The sequence below is a fragment of the Silurus meridionalis genome, chromosome 2 (genome assembly GCF_014805685.1).
Source record: "Silurus meridionalis isolate SWU-2019-XX chromosome 2, ASM1480568v1, whole genome shotgun sequence".
NCBI classification, from domain to species: domain Eukaryota; kingdom Metazoa; phylum Chordata; class Actinopteri; order Siluriformes; family Siluridae; genus Silurus; species Silurus meridionalis.
Genome location: NC_060885.1, coordinates 19,473,031 through 19,479,251, shown reverse-complemented (window position 1 = coordinate 19,479,251; position 6,221 = coordinate 19,473,031).

Here is a 6,221-nt window from a genome sequence, read left to right as displayed (position 1 = left end):
CAAATGTTTAAACTGAGAAAAAACAAGTTGATTTTAAATTTCATGGCATCAACACATGGCAAGGCCATGTTTACCACTGTGTGGCATCCCCTCTTCTTTTTATAACAGTCTGCAAATGTTTGGGAACTGAGGAGACAAGTTGCTCAAGTTTAGGAATAGGAATTTTGTCCCGTTCTTGTCTAATACAGGATTCTAATCTTCCTCTTTATGATGCGCCAAATGTTTTCTATGTGTGAAAGATCTGGACTGCAGGCTGGCCATTTCAGTACCCGGATCCTTCTTCTACGCAGCCATGATGTTGTAATTTATGCAGTATGTGGTCTGGCATTGTCATGTTGGAAAATGCAAGGTCTTCCCTGAAAGAGACGACATCTGGATGGGAGCATATGTTGTTCTAGAATTCTGATATACTTTTTAGCATTGATAATGCCTTTCCAGATGTGTAAGCTGCCCATGCCACACGCACTCATGCAACCCTATACCATCAGAGATGCAGGCTTCTGAACTGAGCGCTGAGAACAACTTGGGTTGTCCTTGTCCTCTTTAGTCCGGATGACATGGCGTCCCAGTTTTCCAAAAAGAACTTCAAATTTTGATTCGTCTGACCACAGAACAGTTTTCCACTTTTTTCCCAGAGAAAACGACTGTGCTTCTGGATCATGTTTAGATATGGCTTCTTTTTTGACCTATAGAGTTTTAGCCGGCAACAGCGAATGTCACGGTGGATTGTGTTGTAAACATGATGTAATGTATTCCTGAGCCCATGTTGTGATTTCCGTTACGTAGCATTCCTGTATGTGATGCAGTGCCGTCTAATGGCCCAAAGATCTCGGGCACCCAGTATGGTTTTCCTGCCTTGACCCTTACGCACAAAGATTGTTCCAGATTCTCACTGTAGATGATGATAACTTCAATCTCTTTGCAATTTTTCTCTGAGAAACTCATTTGTGATATTGCTCCACTATTTTTCGCCACAGCATTGGGGGAATTGGTGATCCTCTGCCCACCTTGACTTCTGAGAGACACTGCCACTCTGAGAGGCTCCTTCTATACCCAATCATGTTGTCAATTAATCTAATAAATTGCAAATTGGTCCTCCAGCTGTTCCTTATGTGTACATTTAACTTTTCCGGCCTCTTATTGCTACCTGTTCCATCAAATTTTTGGAATGTGTAGCTCTCATGCAATCCAAAATGAGCCAATATTTGGCATGACATTTCAAAATGTCTCACTTTCAAAATGTGATATTTTATCTATATTGTACTGTGAATAAAATATACGTTTATGAGATTTGTAAATTATTGCATTTCTTTTTTGTTCACAATTTGTACAGTGTCCCAACCTTTTTGGAATCGGGTTTGTAGTTAATACAGAAAACAGCAAAGCCAAATTATTGCTTTAATTTAAAACAAAAATGTAATGGTATGCATAGTCTGAAATATTATTATCTCTATTTTGATTATGATTCGGTAAACAAAAATGTCCTTCCCAAAAAGTTGCAAGCTGACATTACATTGTAAGTTCTGGGTATTGTTATGAAGAATTTGGTTAAAACATATGGTGTATCAAGAAACAATTGTTTAATAAGGTGTCTTATCTTTCAATTACTAGCCGTCACCCACAACTAAGGCATTGTTTGGCTGAGTAACAATATTTACGTATAAACAAATTAATGCAAGGTTATGATACATGTTACATGTATGTGAATGTGCCAATAAAGAAACTGATCCTGATTTTAAGTTTTTTTTAGCTTTGTGACATGACTAATACAGAAAAAACATTGTAGAGATAACAATGTACAACATTGCCTGAAATAGGGTAGGAATTATAAAATAATGCTACATGCATATCTAATAATATCAAGTACAGTGCGTCTGGAAAGTATTCACAGCGCATAAATTTTGGAAGCTTTTCCACATTTTGTTATTTTACAACCATTTTCCAAAATGGATTGAATTCATTATTTTCGAAATTCTACAATCAAACCACCAAAATTACAACATAAAAGATGTTTCTTTGAAATCTTAGCAAATTAATAAAAAAATACAATAAAAAAATTTAAATCACATGTATATAAATATTCACAGCCTTTGCTCAATACTTTGTTGAAGAACTTGGCACCATTACTGCCTCAAGTCTTTTTGAGGATAATGCTTGGTACACCTATTTTTGAGCAATTTCTCCCATTCTTCTTTGCAGAACCTCTCAGGATCCATCAGGTTGGATGGGGAGCTTTAGTGCACAGCCATTTTCAGATCTCTCCAAAGATGTTCAATTGGGTTCAAGTCTGGGCTCTGGCTGAGCCAAGCAAGGACATTAACAGAGATGTGCCGTAGCCACTCCTTTGTTATCTTAGCTCTGTGCTTAGAGTTGTTGTCCTGTTGGAAGATGAACCATCAACCCAGTCTGAGGTCCAGAGCGCTCTGGAGCAGGTTTTCAACAAGGATGTCTCTTCATATTGCTGCATTCATCTTTCCCTCGATCCTGACTAGTCTCCCAGTTTCTGCTGCTGAAAAACATCCCCACAGCATCATGATGCCACCACCATGCTTCACTGTAGGGATAGTATCGCCCAGGTGATGAGCAGTGCCTGAACACTTGGCATTCAGGCCAAAGAGTTCAATCTTTGTTTCATCCAAACAGATCATTTTGTTTCTCATTTTCTGAGAGTCCTTCAGGTGCCTTTTTTCAAACTCCAGGCGGGCTGTCATGGGCCTTTTATTGAGGCGTGGCCAATCTATCATACATTCCTGATTGGTGGAGTGTTGCAGAGTTGGTTGTTCTTCGGGAAGGTTCTCCTTTCTCCTCTCGTTACCTCCCTGACTATGGCTCTTCTCCCTCAATCGCTCACTTTGGCCATGCAGCCCACTGTAGAAAGATTCCTATTGGTTCCAAACTTTTTCCATTTATGGATGATGAAGGCCACTGTACTCATTGGGACATTTAATGATGCAGAAATTTTTCTGTACCCTTCGCCAGATCTGTACTTCAATACAATCCTGACTTGGTCTACAGACATTTTTTGGACTTCATGGATTGATTTGTGCTCTGACATGCACTGTTAACTGTGGGACCTTATATAGACAGATGTGTGCCTTTCCAAATAATGTCCAATCAACTGAATTTACCACTGGTGGACTCCAATTAAGTTGTAAAAACATCTCAAGTATGATCAGTGGAAACAGGATGCACCTGAGCTCGATTTTAAGTGTCGTGCAAAAGCTGTGAATACTTATGTATATGTGATTTCTTTCATTTTTTTTTAATACATTTGCAAAGATTTCAAACAAATGTCTTTCATGTTGTCATTATAGGGTATTGTTCGTAGAATTATGAGGAAAATAATTATTTTTTTATCCATTTTGGAATAAGGCTGTAACATAAAATGTGGAAAAAGTGAAGTGGCTGCACTATAATATACGCATTATTAGCCACAAACCTCCAGTGCAAAATCAAAGCTGTAAACTTTAGAACCTTTGGTAAAAATAAAATTTTATTTATGATTAAACTATTAATCTAAAAACAAATGGCTGGGTCATGAGACTGGATATACATCATGGGAATGATGGATATGATGAAAATCTAAAACTTTCAGTGGAATTTGAGCCATTCACATAAGGCTATTCATTAGGAAAGTAGACGGCTCTTGCATAAAAATCAACAAAATGACAATCACATAAATCTTATAAACTCAAGGATGTGTAAAAAAAATCTATGAATTCTTTCGGTCTGTAGAATTTCTAATAAATTTCATTAAATCAAAAAATCCTTTTTTTTAATGTAAATAAGTAAATCCACTTCATTCTTATGCCACTTTGACCTTGCCATCAGCACTTTTAAAAGTGCCTGCTAGATAGCTTTTTCTATTATATATTCGATTAACATATCTGTTGCTGCAAATTTTGTGCCTAATACATTTATATTTTGCAAAGCTACATTCACTCCCTTAACAGACAACATCTAATCTCTATACTCACTATGTTAGAGTGGAAGAATCAAACATTATTTCAGACCCTTTCAAAAATAGCAGTGTTTAGATTTGCACTTATGTGTATGTATTCATTAACATTCATCAATTCATTCATTTAATCATAGATTCGTCCTCAGTAACTTGCTTTATCCTGATCAGTATTGTGGTGGATTTGGAGTCCATCCTGGGAACATTAAGCATTAACCAAGAACACATTACCATTATTTACGAATGATTTATATTCAGTCCGAGTAGGTAAAAACAGAGCTGCATGTGGTGATTAAAGAGTATAATGTCTATGTGATGGGCTGTGGAGATGAGGAATGACAATGTTATGAACTGATCCTGGTTATAGCGCTCCCTAGTGATGCAATGACACAGCACTTACCGGTGGGTGTTTAGGGAGTGGTTTTATTAATAGCATGTGATGTGCAAAGACAAGTTAAAGGACTACAGACAAAAGCCAAGAGAGTCACAAATTAGCAATGCATAAAAAATAGTGGCTGTTCCAGCCTGCATATAGCCTCAGAAATACAAACTGATCTATATCATGTAATCTTTAAATCACTTTCTTAAATTATATATTCTTTTGCCATTCATGCCACTGAGCTGTATACTATCTTGCTTCATATACATTGTATAATATGTCTACTCTACATTCTTGCAGCTCAACCACAGCCCTTAGTGTGGAATTACATCTTAGGATAATACACATGTTGAAGTAAATGCAAGAAAAGTATTAATTAAAGGCAGGCAACAAAAACATAATTATTTCTACAATGGCCTGTTACTATTACATTTATTAGCAATACTGTTTTTTCAATGTCAGATAATCTGGCAGTAAAATACATAATAATTCAGCAGTACATAATAAAAACAACAGCACCCTACATACAACTGTGGTAAGCAGACTATACATATTTCCCTCAATCATTAAAGCTTCCTTTTCTTTCCAAACCGATGTAATGGGTTGATGTTTACCTCCCTTCTCAGTCCAAATGACACTAATGCCATCAGCATGTTTCAGTCACCAACAGCATCATGAAACATTCATTAAAATGCTCTAAAAGATTTGCATAATGTACTTAGAAGCTATAATCCATTAGTGAATTTTGAATCAATTACAGTGATTTTATCGCTGGGTTTCTGGCTGCAGAAAAAAAAACACTCTCTTTTGTTGTCTTCGGTGAAAAGTACTGAGATATTTTGAGTAGCTTTTGCACAATTTTTAGGTAAATAAAAAAGAAAAGTTATTCAGTATTTATTAAGACTGTAGCAAATGGTCTGTTAACCCTCTACTGCACAACAAAATATTTTAAGCCCTAAATCTAGTGGATGTCTCTTTAGATATTTTGCAATCAAATAGAATAGTCAGAAAGTATTAAAGAACAATCCAATAAGGTCTGGGAGTCAGTATCCAGCATTATTTGAAGGCAGGACTTCCTTTTCTGCCACATTGTCACTGGAGCACATGGTGTGAGAAGGTAAGATTATTTACTTTGGTAATCTTATTTAAATTGAAATGAACTGTAAATTAAAATATATGTGCATGTATGAAGGCATTGAGAAGCTTTTTGTCATGGTCTAAAGATTGTTATTTTGCATTTTTAGAAATTAAGTTTTTCTTTTTGTTGACTCAGGGCAACATTGTGCTATAGGGGATAGTTTTTGCTGACAACGTGTTTTGATGTCATCACATATTATGACATCACATATGACTGTATATATGCACAGTATAGTTTTTTTTTTTACTTCTTTTAACACATTGCATTGCATGTGTTGCGGATGTGATGCCTTTTGCGTGGTGGGAGGTAATCAAAAGATTTTTCCATTGCAGCAACAACAGTTTACAGCCCACAAGAATGGCTGACTACAATGGGCTATACAAGATTCGGCCTCTCATAAATCACATTCTTACCAAGCTAAAATAACTGCCTATTTGTGAGACATTAAGTATGGATGAACAAATAGTACCATTTAAGGGCAAGAGCAGATTCAAGCAATACCTCCCCAGTAAACCAAGAAAATGGGGTTACAAATTCTTGGAGGACGGCATTCCACACAATTTGGAGATTTATACTGGGAAAGCTGTCCATCCACCTGAGCTTCCAGATATAGGGGCAAGTGGGAATGTAGTACTGTACCTAGCAGAACCAATACCAAAAAAATTTAAATTTCAAATTGTTCTTTGACAACTGGTTTGTGCTTACCCTATATCTCATGTCAAAAGGTGGGACAGAGGCTAAAAGAA